Below are 13,704 nucleotides of genomic sequence, written 5' to 3'. Positions count from 1 at the left end.
TGGGGAGATGGACAGGTGAGGGGTAGTGGGGGAGATGGACAGGTGAGGTGTAGTGGGGTAGATGGACAGGTGAGGGGTAGTGGGGTAGATGGACAGGTGAGGGGTAGTGGGGGAGATGGACAGGTGAGGTGCAGTGGGGGAGATGGACAGGTGAGGGGTAGTGGGGTAGATGGACAGTGAGGTGTAGTGGGGGAGATGGACAGGTGAGGGGTAGTGGGGTAGATGGACAGGTGAGGGGTAGTGGGGGAGATGGACAGGTGAGGTGTAGTGGGGGAGATGGACAGGTGAGGTGTAGTGGGGGAGATGGACAGGTGAGGGAGATGGACAGGTGAGGGGGAGTGGGGGAGATGGACAGGTGAGGGGGAGTGGGAGATGGACAGGTGAGGGGTAGTGGGGTAGATGGACAGGTGAGGGGTAGTGGGGGAGATGGACAGGTGAGGTGTAGTGGGGGAGATGGACAGGTGAGGTGTAGTGGGGCAGATGGACAGGTGAGGTGTAGTGGGGGAGATGGACAGGTGAGGGGTAGTGGGGTAGATGGACAGGTGAGGTGTAGTGGGGGAGATGGACAGGTGAGGGGTAGTGGGGTGGATGGACATGTGAGGTGTAGTGGGGTAGATGGACAGGTGAGGGGTAGTGAGAGATGGACAGGTGAGGGGGAATGGGGTAGATGGACAGGTGAGGTGTAGTGGGGTAGATGGACAGGTGAGGGGTAGTGGGGGAGATGGACAGGTGAGGTGTAGTGGGGGAGATGGACAGGTTAGGGGTAGTGGGGGAGATGGACAGGTGAGGGGTAGTGGGGGAGATGGACAGGTGAGGTGTAGTGGGGGAGATGGACAGGTGAGGTGTAGTGGGGGAGATGGACAGGTGAGGGGTAGTGGGGGAGATGGACAGGTGAGGGGTAGTGGGGTAGATGGACAGGTGAGGGGTAGTGGGGGAGATGGACAGGTGAGGTGTAGTGGGGGAGATGGACAGGTGAGGGGTAGTGGGGGAGATGGACAGGTGAGGTGTAGTGGGGGAGATGGACAGGTGAGGGGTAGTGGGGGAGATGGACAGGTGAGGGGTAGTGGGGGAGATGGACAGGTGAGGGGTAGTGGGGGAGATGGACAGGTGAGGTGTAGTGGGGGAGATGGACAGGTGAGGGGTAGTGGGGGAGATGGACAGGTGAGGGGTAGTGGGGGAGATGGACAGGTGAGGTGTAGTGGGGGAGATGGACAGGTGAGGGGGAGTGGGAGATGGACAGGTGAGGGGTAGTGGGGTAGATGGACAGGTGAGGGGAGTGGGGCAGATGGACAGGTGAGGGGAGTGGGGTAGATGGTCAGGTGAGGGGAGTGGGGCAGATGGACAGGTGAGGGGTAGTGAGAGATGGACAGGTGAGGTGTAGTGGGGGTGATGGACAGGTGAGGGGTAGTGGGGGAGATGGACAGGTGAGGGGTAGTGGGGGTGATGGACAGGTGAGGGGTAGTGGGGGAGATGGACAGGTGAGGGGAGTGGGGGAGATGGACAGGTGAGGGGAGTGGGGTAGATGGACAGGTGAGGGGTAGTGGGGTAGATGGACAGGTGAGGTGTAGTGGGGGAGATGGACAGGTGAGGGAGATGGACAGGTGAGGGGGAGTGGGGGAGATGGACAGGTGAGGGGTAGTGGGGTAGATGGACAGGTGAGGGGTAGTGGGGGAGATGGACAGGTGAGGGAAGTGGGGGAGATGGACAGGTGAGGTGTAGTGGGGGAGATGGACAGGTGAGGGGTAGTGGGGGAGATGGACAGGTGAGGTGTAGTGGGGGAGATGGACAGGAGAGGGGTAGTGGGGGAGATGGACAGGTGAGGGGTAGTGGGGGAGATGGACAGGTGAGGTGTAGTGGGGGAGATGGACAGGTGAGGGGTAGTGGGAGAGATGGACAGGTGAGGGGTAGTGGGGGAGATGGACAGGTGAGGTGTAGTGGGGGAGATGGACAGGTGAGGGGTAGTGGGGGAGATGGACAGGTGAGGTGTAGTGGGGGAGATGGACAGGTGAGGGGTAGTGGGGGAGATGGACAGGTGAGGTGTAGTGGGGGAGATGGACAGGTGAGGGGTAGTGAGAGATGGAGAGGTGAAGAGTAGTGGGGGAGATGGACAGGTGAGGTGTAGTGGGGGAGATGGACAGGTGAGGTGTAGTGGGGGAGATGGACAGGTGAGGGGTAGTGAGAGATGGACAGGTGAAGAGTAGTGGGGGAGATGGACAGGTGAGGGGTAGTGGGGGAGATGGACAGGTGAGGGGTAGTGGGGGAGATGGACAGGTGAGGGGAGTGGGGGAGATGGACAGGTGAGGGGAGTGGGGGAGATGGACAGGTGACGGGTAGTGGGGGAGATGGACAGGTGAGGGAGATGGACAGGTGAGGGGTAGTGGGGGAGATGGACAGGTGAGGGGAGTGGGGGAGATGGACAGGTGAGGGGTAGTGAGAGATGGACAGGTGAGGGGTAGTGGGGGAGATGGACATGTGAGGTGTAGTGGGGTAGATGGACAGGTGAGGGGTAGTGGGGGAGATGGACAGGTGAGGGGTAGTGGGGGAGATGGACAGGTGAGGTGAGTGGGGGAGATGGACAGGTGAGGGGAGTGGGGGAGATGGACAGGTGAGGGGTAGTGGGGGAGATGGACAGGTGAGGGGTAGTGGGGTAGATGGACAGGTGAGGGGTAGTGGGGGAGATGGACAGGTGAGGGGTAGTGGGGGAGATGGACAGGTGAGGGGTAGTGGGGGAGATGGACAGGTGAGGGGTAGTGGGGGAGATGGACAGGTGAGGTGTAGTGGGGTAGATGGACAGGTGAGGGGTAGTGGGGGAGATGGACAGGTGAGGGGTAGTGGGGGAGATGGACAGGTGAGGTGTAGTGGGGGAGATGGACAGGTGAGGGGTAGTGGGGGAGATGGACAGGTGAGGGGTAGTGGGGGAGATGGACAGGTGAGGTGTAGTGGGGGAGATGGACAGGTGAGGGGGAGTGGGAGATGGACAGGTGAGGGGTAGTGGGGTAGATGGACAGGTGAGGGGAGTGGGGCAGATGGACAGGTGAGGGGAGTGGGGTAGATGGTCAGGTGAGGGGAGTGGGGCAGATGGACAGGTGAGGGGTAGTGAGAGATGGACAGGTGAGGTGTAGTGGGGGTGATGGACAGGTGAGGGGTAGTGGGGGAGATGGACAGGTGAGGGGTAGTGGGGGTGATGGACAGGTGAGGGGTAGTGGGGGAGATGGACAGGTGAGGGGAGTGGGGGAGATGGACAGGTGAGGGGAGTGGGGTAGATGGACAGGTGAGGGGTAGTGGGGGAGATGGACAGGTGAGGGGTAGTGGGGGAGATGGACAGGTGAGGGGTAGTGGGGGAGATGGACAGGTGAGGGGGAGTGAGAGATGGACAGGTGAGGGGTAGTGGGGGAGATGGACAGGTGAGGGAGATGGACAGGTGAGGGGTAGTGGGGGAGATGGACAGGTGAGGGGAGTGGGGGAGATGGACAGGTGAGGGGTAGTGAGAGATGGACAGGTGAGGGGTAGTGGGGGAGATGGACATGTGAGGTGTAGTGGGGTAGATGGACAGGTGAGGGGTAGTGGGGGAGATGGACATGTGAGGTGTAGTGGGGTAGATGGACATGTGAGGTGTAGTGGGGGAGATGGACAGGTGAGGGGTAGTGGGGGAGATGGACAGGTGAGGGGTAGTGGGGGAGATGGACAGGTGAGGGGTAGTGGGGGAGATGGACAGGTGAGGGGTAGTGGGGGAGATGGACAGGTGAGGGGGAGTGAGAGATGGACAGGTGAGGGGTAGTGGGGGAGATGGACAGGTGAGGGAGATGGACAGGTGAGGGGTAGTGGGGGAGATGGACAGGTGAGGGGAGTGGGGGAGATGGACAGGTGAGGGGTAGTGGGGGAGATGGACAGGTGAGGTGAGTGGGGGAGATGGACAGGTGAGGGGAGTGGGGGAGATGGACAGGTGAGGGGTAGTGGGGGAGATGGACAGGTGAGGGGTAGTGGGGTAGATGGACAGGTGAGGGGTAGTGGGGGAGATGGACAGGTGAGGGGTAGTGGGGGAGATGGACATGTGAGGTGTAGTGGGGTAGATGGACAGGTGAGGGGTAGTGGGGGAGATGGACAGGTGAGGGGTAGTGGGGGAGATGGACAGGTGAGGTGAGTGGGGGAGATGGACAGGTGAGGGGAGTGGGGGAGATGGACAGGTGAGGGGTAGTGGGGGAGATGGACAGGTGAGGGGTAGTGGGGTAGATGGACAGGTGAGGGGTAGTGGGGGAGATGGACAGGTGAGGGGGAGTGGGGGAGATGGACAGGTGAGGTGTAGTGGGGGAGATGGACAGGTGAGGGGTAGTGGGGGAGATGGACAGGTGAGGGGTAGTGGGGGAGATGGACAGGTGAGGGAAGTGGGGGAGATGGACAGGTGAGGGGTAGTGGGGTAGATGGACAGGTGAGGGGTAGTGGGGGAGATGGACAGGTGAGGGGTAGTGGGGGAGATGGACAGGTGAGGTGAGTGGGGGAGATGGACAGATGAGGGGTAGTGGGGGAGATGGACAGGTGAGGTGAGTGGGGGAGATGGACAGGTGAGGGGTAGTGGGGGAGATGGACAGGTGAGGGGTAGTGGGGGAGATGGACAGGTGAGGGGTAGTGGGGGAGATTGACAGGTGGGGGCTAGTGGGAGAGATGGACAGGTGAGGGGTAGTGGGGGAGATGGACAGGTGAGGGGTAGTGGGGGAGATGGACAGGTGAGGGGTAGTGGGGGAGATGGACAGGTGAGGGGAGTGGGGGAGATGGACAGGTGAGGGGTAGTGAGAGATGGACAGGTGAGGGGTAGTGGGGGAGATGGACAGGTGAGGGCTAGCGGGGGAGATGGACAGGTGAGGTGTAGTGGGGTAGATGGACAGGTGAGGGGTAGTGGGGGAGATGGACAGGTGAGGGGTAGTCGGGGAGATGGACAGGTGAGGTGTAGTGGGGGAGATGGACAGGTGAGATGTAGTGGGGGAGATGGACAGGTGAGGTGAGTGGGGGAGATGGACAGGTGAGGGGTAGTGGGGGAGATGGACAGGTGAGGGGTAGTGGGGGAGATTGACAGGTGGGGGCTAGTGGGGGAGATGGACAGGTGAGGGGTAGTGGGGGAGATGGACACTTGAGGTGTAGTGGGGGAGATGGACAGGTGAGGGGTAGTGGGGAAGATAGACAGGTGAGGGGTAGTGGGGGAGATGGACAGGTGAGGGGTAGTGGGGGAGATGGACAGGTGAGGGGTAGTGGGGGAGATGGACAGGTGACGGGTAGTGGGGGAGATGGACAGGTGAGGGAGATGGACAGGTGAGGGGTAGTGGGGGAGATGGACAGGTGAGGGGAGTGGGGGAGATGGACAGGTGAGGGGTAGTGAGAGATGGACAGGTGAGGGGTAGTGGGGGAGATGGACATGTGAGGTGTAGTGGGGTAGATGGACAGGTGAGGGGTAGTGGGGGAGATGGACAGGTGAGGGGTAGTGGGGGAGATGGACAGGTGAGGTGAGTGGGGGAGATGGACAGGTGAGGGGAGTGGGGGAGATGGACAGGTGAGGGGTAGTGGGGGAGATGGACAGGTGAGGGGTAGTGGGGTAGATGGACAGGTGAGGGGTAGTGGGGGAGATGGACAGGTGAGGGGTAGTGGGGGAGATGGACAGGTGAGGGGTAGTGGGGGAGATGGACAGGTGAGGTGTAGTGGGGTAGATGGACAGGTGAGGGGTAGTGGGGGAGATGGACAGGTGAGGGGTAGTGGGGGAGATGGACAGGTGAGGGGTAGTGGGGGAGATGGACAGGTGAGGGGTAGTGGGGGAGATGGACAGGTGAGGGGGAGTGAGAGATGGACAGGTGAGGGGTAGTGGGGGAGATGGACAGGTGAGGGAGATGGACAGGTGAGGGGTAGTGGGGGAGATGGACAGGTGAGGGGAGTGGGGGAGATGGACAGGTGAGGGGTAGTGAGAGATGGACAGGTGAGGGGTAGTGGGGGAGATGGACATGTGAGGTGTAGTGGGGTAGATGGACAGGTGAGGGGTAGTGGGGGAGATGGACATGTGAGGTGTAGTGGGGTAGATGGACATGTGAGGTGTAGTGGGGGAGATGGACAGGTGAGGGGTAGTGGGGGAGATGGACAGGTGAGGGGTAGTGGGGGAGATGGACAGGTGAGGGGGAGTGAGAGATGGACTGGTGAGGGGTAGTGGGGGAGATGGACAGGTGAGGGGTAGTGGGGGAGATGGACAGGTGAGGGGTAGTGGGGGAGATGGACAGGTGAGGGGGAGTGAGAGATGGACAGGTGAGGGGTAGTGGGGGAGATGGACAGGTGAGGGAGATGGACAGGTGAGGGGTAGTGGGGGAGAATGACAGGTGAGGGGAGTGGGGGAGATGGACAGGTGAGGGGTAGTGAGAGATGGACAGGTGAGGGGTAGTGGGGGAGATGGACATGTGAGGTGTAGTGGGGTAGATGGACAGGTGAGGGGTAGTGGGGGAGATGGACAGGTGAGGGGTAGTGGGGGAGATGGACAGGTGAGGTGAGTGGGGGAGATGGACAGGTGAGGGGAGTGGGGGAGATGGACAGGTGAGGGGTAGTGGGGGAGATGGACAGGTGAGGGGTAGTGGGGTAGATGGACAGGTGAGGGGTAGTGGGGGAGATGGACAGGTGAGGGGTAGTGGGGGAGATGGACAGGTGAGGGGTAGTGGGGGAGATGGACAGGTGAGGGGTAGTGGGGGAGATGGACAGGTGAGGGGTAGTGGGGGAGATGGACAGGTGAGGGGTAGTGGGGGAGATGGACAGGTGAGGGGTAGTGGGGGAGATGGACAGGTGAGGGGGAGTGAGAGATGGACAGGTGAGGGGTAGTGGGGGAGATGGACAGGTGAGGGAGATGGACAGGTGAGGGGTAGTGGGGGAGATGGACAGGTGAGGGGAGTGGGGGAGATGGACAGGTGAGGGGTAGTGGGGGAGATGGACAGGTGAGGTGAGTGGGGGAGATGGACAGGTGAGGGGAGTGGGGGAGATGGACAGGTGAGGGGTAGTGGGGGAGATGGACAGGTGAGGGGTAGTGGGGTAGATGGACAGGTGAGGGGTAGTGGGGGAGATGGACAGGTGAGGGGTAGTGGGGGAGATGGACATGTGAGGTGTAGTGGGGTAGATGGACAGGTGAGGGGTAGTGGGGGAGATGGACAGGTGAGGGGTAGTGGGGGAGATGGACAGGTGAGGTGAGTGGGGGAGATAGACAGGTGAGGGGAGTGGGGGAGATGGACAGGTGAGGGGTAGTGGGGGAGATGGACAGGTGAGGGGTAGTGGGGTAGATGGACAGGTGAGGGGTAGTGGGGGAGATGGACAGGTGAGGGGGAGTGGGGGAGATGGACAGGTGAGGTGTAGTGGGGGAGATGGACAGGTGAGGGGTAGTGGGGGAGATGGACAGGTGAGGGGTAGTGGGGGAGATGGACAGGTGAGGGAAGTGGGGGAGATGGACAGGTGAGGGGTAGTGGGGTAGATGGACAGGTGAGGGGTAGTGGGGGAGATGGACAGGTGAGGGGTAGTGGGGGAGATGGACAGGTGAGGTGAGTGGTGGAGATGGACAGATGAGGGGTAGTGGGGGAGATGGACAGGTGAGGTGAGTGGGGGAGATGGACAGGTGAGGGGTAGTGGGGGAGATGGACAGGTGAGGGGTAGTGGGGGAGATGGACAGGTGAGGGGTAGTGGGGGAGATTGACAGGTGGGGGCTAGTGGGAGAGATGGACAGGTGAGGGGTAGTGGGGGAGATGGACAGGTGAGGGGTAGTGGGGGAGATGGACAGGTGAGGGGTAGTGGGGGAGATGGACAGGTGAGGGGAGTGGGGGAGATGGACAGGTGAGGGGTAGTGAGAGATGGACAGGTGAGGGGTAGTGGGGGAGATGGACAGGTGAGGGCTAGCGGGGGAGATGGACAGGTGAGGTGTAGTGGGGTAGATGGACAGGTGAGGGGTAGTGGGGGAGATGGACAGGTGAGGGGTAGTCGGGGAGATGGACAGGTGAGGTGTAGTGGGGGAGATGGACAGGTGAGATGTAGTGGGGGAGATGGACAGGTGAGGTGAGTGGGGGAGATGGACAGGTGAGGGGTAGTGGGGGAGATGGACAGGTGAGGGGTAGTGGGGGAGATTGACAGGTGGGGGCTAGTGGGGGAGATGGACAGGTGAGGGGTAGTGGGGGAGATGGACACTTGAGGTGTAGTGGGGGAGATGGACAGGTGAGGGGTAGTGGGGAAGATAGACAGGTGAGGGGTAGTGGGGGAGATGGACAGGTGAGGGGTAGTGGGGGAGATGGACAGGTGAGGGGTAGTGGGGGAGATGGACAGGTGAGGGGTAGTGGGAGAGATGGACAGGTGAGGGGTAGTGGGGGAGATGGACAGGTGAGGTGTAGTGGGGGAGATGGACAGGTGAGGGGTAGTGGGGGAGATGGACAGGTGAGGTGTAGTGGGGGAGATGGACAGGTGAGGGGTAGTGGGGGAGATGGACAGGTGAGGTGTAGTGGGGGAGATGGACAGGTGAGGGGTAGTGAGAGATGGACAGGTGAAGAGTAGTGGGGGAGATGGACAGGTGAGGTGTAGTGGGGGAGATGGACAGGTGAGGTGTAGTGGGGGAGATGGACAGGTGAGGGGTAGTGAGAGATGGACAGGTGAAGAGTAGTGGGGGAGATGGACAGGTGAGGGGTAGTGGGGGAGATGGACAGGTGAGGGGTAGTGGGGGAGATGGACAGGTGAGGGGTAGTGGGGGAGATGGACAGGTGAGGGGTAGTGGGGGAGATGGACAGGTGAGGGCTAGTGGGGGAGATGGACAGGTGAGGTGTAGTGGGGGAGATGGACAGGTGAGGGGTAGTGGGGGAGATGGACAGGTGAGGTGTAGTGGGGGAGATGGACAGGTGAGGGGTAGTGGGGGAGATGGACAGGTGAGGGGTAGTGGGGGAGATGGACAGGTGAGGGGTAGTGAGAGATGGACAGGTGAGGTGTAGTGGGGGAGATGGACAGGTGAGGTGTAGTGGGGGAGATGGACAGGTGAGGGGTAGTGGGGGAGATGGACAGGTGAGGTGTAGTGGGGGAGATGGACAGGTGAGGGGTAGTGGGGGAGATGGACAGGTGAGGGGTAGTGGGGGAGATGGACAGGTGAGGGGTAGTGGGGGAGATGGACAGGTGAGGTGTAGTGGGGGAGATGGACAGGTGAGGGGTAGTGGGGGAGATGGACAGGTGAGGTGTAGTGGGGGAGATGGACAGGTGAGGTGTAGTGGGGGAGATGGACAGGTGAGGTGTAGTGGGGGAGATGGACAGGTGAGGGGAGTGGGGGAGATGGACAGGTGAGGGGTAGTGGGGGAGATGGACAGGTGAGGGGTAGTGGGGTAGATGGACAGGTGAGGGGTAGTGGGGGAGATGGACAGGTGAGGGGTAGTGGGGGAGATGGACAGGTGAGGTGAGTGGGGTAGATGGACAGGTGAGGGGTAGTGAGAGATGGACAGGTGAGGGGATGTAGGGCAGATAGCAGAGTGTTGGGGGTATATAGGTAGCAGTGCAGGTTGTGCGGAGCGGATGGAATAATTCACCTTTCTGCAGATCCGGCTCCTGTGGTGTCTCTTATCAGCATTGCAGTGCTAACTTTTTATGAAGAAGAGGGAGGGGGATGGTGACAGACTGGAGGGTGTCAGGGGGGCAGAGGACACACATCACACCTTCATTCTGGGCACACATCCAGACAGTTTGGTTGGCTCTGTGCCAGTGCTGTGGGTATAAATGTGGGGGTCGAGTCTCCCATCCTCCATAAGGAACGTTTGGTTAGAATATTAGAAATATGTTATAGAAAGAGATTACAATGTAGGAAGGACACCGGCCGGGGGACCCCGGGGCCCATGCCAGACAGAAAGGCTGCAGCGTCCGTCAGACTTCACAGTGAAAGGAACACGGGGGGCCACATCCTGTGTAAAGGGGTTCATTCACAGTATACATTCTATTTATATACCCCAATCCTTCTGAAGACAATATATGCCTTATTGATTGTGGAGCCTCATAGAAACAATGAATCACAAATAAACCTTTCGCTATGTACCTTTGTAGCACCCTGATGTGTAGGCTGGGGGAGGATGTAGCCCCTGATGTGTCGGAAGGGGGAGGATGGAGCCCCTGATGTGTAGGCAGGGGGAGGATGTAGCCCCTGATGTGTCGGCAGGGGGAGGATGTAGCCCCTGATGTGTCGGCAGGGGGAGGATGTAGCCCCTGATGTGTAGGCAGGGGGAGGATGTAGCCCCTGATGTGTAGGCAGGGGGAGGATGTAGCCCCTGATGTGTAGGCAGGGGGAGGATGTAGCCCCTGATGTGTCGGCAGGGGGAGGATGTAGCCCCTGATGTGTAGGCAGGGGGAGGATGTAGCCCCTGATGTGTAGGCAGGGGGAGGATGTAGCCCCTGATGTGTCGGCAGGGGGAGGATGTAGCCCCTTTATTTACTGATTTTTATTTATATTCATACAAAATACATCACAATATACAGTGTTCATGTTTCATCATAATACTAAGACCACCACTATTAGATGTGTATAGGTAACCTATAAAAAATGCTCCATCAATTTCTCCCATTTTAACCCATATTTCCCTTCCTCCTAAGCCCTTATTTTACTCATCTTATTGATACAGCATAATCTACATCTTTATCAAATACCTATTCTTTTAAAAGATAAATACCATATTTATACAAAGCATATATACCAGGGGTATTGAGCTTATAAGGATGAGTTTAAGACAGAGAGAAGAAAAAAAAGAAAATGAAAATCCCCCCCCCGATCACCCCCCCCCTCCCCTCCCCCCTCCTCCCCCCTTCACCACCACCCCATCCCACCTATCCTAACCCGACTTGTACCATCCTATCTATATTAACTTCTATAATCATAAGGACACTGTCTCCGTATTCCCTACAATGAGTATCCCATTTCTTCCAACCAGGGTCTCCAGAGTTTTTTAAATTCTTTCAGGTTCCTTCTCTTTATATATACTGCCTTTTCCTTCCACATTGTTTCAGTCACCGTTTTAATCCACTTATCTTTCCTAGGGGGGGTTCTTGCCTGCCATCTTTGTGCAATTAACTTTCTTGCCTGGAAAAGACATCTCTGAATTATTATAGTTTTGGAGGTTCCTCTATCTGTGCTCTCCCCAACTCCTAGAATACATCATTTCGGATCCATTTTAAGTTCTAAAGAAAAGATCTTATTTAGGGTTTCTATTATCTCGGACCAATACCGGAATAATTTCGGACATTTCCATATCATATGCAACAGGTCCCCCACATCTTGACATCTGGGACAGTTAGCATCTGTCCTCCGCCCAAATTCAAATAACCTTTTAGGGGTGTAATAAGTCCTATGTAGAAGCATCAGGTGTGAAAACTTCTGGGCAGGTGAGACCGACACCCGGTGTCCCCCCGCTAGTATCTCCCTCCACTGCCCATCTGAAAACACACCCAAGTCCTTTTCCCATTTACCTCTACTTTTAAGTTTTTCCGGAGTCTCTATGCTATTTCTACAAATATGTGGGTATATTTCGGCTATAGACCTGCAGTGCCCCTCCTGGTCTCCCAGTTTTTGAAATACAATGGACTCATTCCAGGAGGGTCCTTGACCCCCAAACTGTGTCTTAAGAGCATGTTTAATCTGTATATAATTATATAGTGACCGATCCGGTATATCAAATTCCTCCTTCAATGACAAGAATGATTTTAAAGAATTCTGATTATATAGTTGGACTAGTTTATTTATCCCTCTTTCTTCCCATAATTTAATTTTCCCTATTACTTGTAGTTCTTGTAGATTCTTATTGTTCCACAAAGGAGTATACTTAGTCCATCCACTCAATCCCTTCAAAGCTTTAATGGATCTCCAAACTTTTATTATTAATTTGACCGTGGGGGTTTTATGTATAAAGGAGTCCGCCTCCAGTGCCTCTATCACAGTCCTATGGGGGGCTCCCATGATCATCAACCTCTCATTACTGAGTCCCCTAGGAATCGATTTACTCACCAATTGCTGCAGCTGAGCTGCCAAGAAATAACTTCGTGGGTGGGGTACTGCCAACCCTCCTTCCCGCGATGGGAGTTGTAAGGTCTGCAAACTTATCCTAGGGGATCCCCCTTTCCATATGAGGTCTCTAAATATTGTATCTATTTTATTAAACCATTTCCTACTTATCAATATTGGCGAGTTCTGCATTATATACAGCAATTGGGGGAGCCATAGCATTTTAATCAGATTGCATCTCCCCGCTGTTGATAACAGGAGGCCCTTTCATATTTCAGTCTTACTTTTAAATTTCTCTAACAAGGGGGTTAAGTTATTATTTAAGTAATTCTCTGGATCCTTCGTTATTTTAATACCCAAATATTTCGTTATCTCTGTTATTTCCATCCTGATATTATTTAAGGGGGCATCTTCTCTAACGGGGTCCAGTGGTAATAAGACTGATTTTTCCCAGTTTATGGATAGTCCCAAGATTTTCCCAAACCTCGAGAATATATCCATTACTTGTCTCAGGGATCCCTCAGAGTCTCCCAAGAATATGAGGACATCGTCCGCATATAATGCGATCCGCTCCTCTCTACCTTCCCTCTGGAACCCCTCTATTATTCTATTTTGCCTCACTGTTGTAGCTAGTGGCTCCATAGCTTAGGCAAAAATCATGGGAGACAAAGGGCATCCCTGCCTTGAGCCCCTTTCCAGTTTAAACCCCGCCGAGTAATCGTTATTGATTTTTACTTTTGCGTTTGGTTCATTATACAATACTTTAACCCAATTAATGAATGAAGGACCGAAACCATACTCCTTTAATACTCTCCAGATATATTCCCATTCTAAGCTGTCGAATGCTTTTACCACGTCCAACAATAGTACTGCCCTAGAGCCCCTGTTTTCTGTGGGAATCTGTAAATTCAGAAGAACTCTCCTGATGTTCATACTGGTTGTTCTATGGGGTATGAATCCCGTCTGGTCCGGGTGGACTATTTTATGGATCACTTTCTTTATTCTGGCAGCTAAAACTTTTGCTAAAATGTTTACGTCTGTACAGAGTAGTGATATGGGTCTGTATGACCCAGGTTCCAGGGGGTCTTTCCCCTCCTTATGCAGAACAATAATTGTGGCTTCTGTCATTGATGTGGGTAATCTCCCTTTCTCTTTTGCCCAATTAAACACGTCCAGGAGTTCCTGAAATAGTACTGCTTATATATCTCGACTGGGAGACCATCTGGACCGGGTGATTTATGATTGGCCATTTCTGTTACCGCCATTTTGATTTCTTCTATTGTGATCGGTCTTTCCAATTCGTCACTATCCATCCCCTCCAGTGTCGGGATGTCGATATTTTGAAAGAAATTGTCCATTTCCCCCTCTCCCATGGTCCCACGAGATTTATATAGCCCCTTATAATACTCTTTAAACGTCTTGGTAATTACTTCTACTTGAGATGATATCTCGCCTCCCGGGGTCCTAATGGCTGGGACCATGGATGGGGGGGAGCTGGTCCTGACTATATGAGCCAATATCTTCCCGACTTTTTCCCCTTCTCCATACATAATTTGCTTCTGAAATAACCTTTTATTTTCTACTTTCCTAATTATTATATCTTTATACCTTTGTTGTTTATTCTCCCACACCCTCTGTTTTTCAGGGGAAGGTTCATTCATATACTTCCTTTCGGCGTCCACTAGTTCCCTCCTGAACCG

At 55.8% G+C, this 13,704-nt stretch overlaps 1 protein-coding gene across 1 annotated transcript in view; it reads right to left on the bottom strand.

The window, feature by feature from the left end:
• AOC1 (amine oxidase copper containing 1) overlaps positions 1-9,640 on the bottom strand; it is a 43,289-nt gene extending 33,649 nt beyond the window's left edge. Inside the window, 1 exon segment of the mRNA XM_073632569.1 lies at positions 9,552-9,640. The gene's annotated coding sequence lies outside the window, so the exon portion shown is untranslated.
• Between the last annotated feature and the right edge of the window lie 4,064 nt (positions 9,641-13,704).

Source organism: Aquarana catesbeiana, linkage group LG05, assembly GCF_042186555.1.
Source record: "Aquarana catesbeiana isolate 2022-GZ linkage group LG05, ASM4218655v1, whole genome shotgun sequence".
Classification (NCBI taxonomy): domain Eukaryota; kingdom Metazoa; phylum Chordata; class Amphibia; order Anura; family Ranidae; genus Aquarana; species Aquarana catesbeiana.
This window is presented reverse-complemented; position numbering and strand designations above follow the sequence as displayed.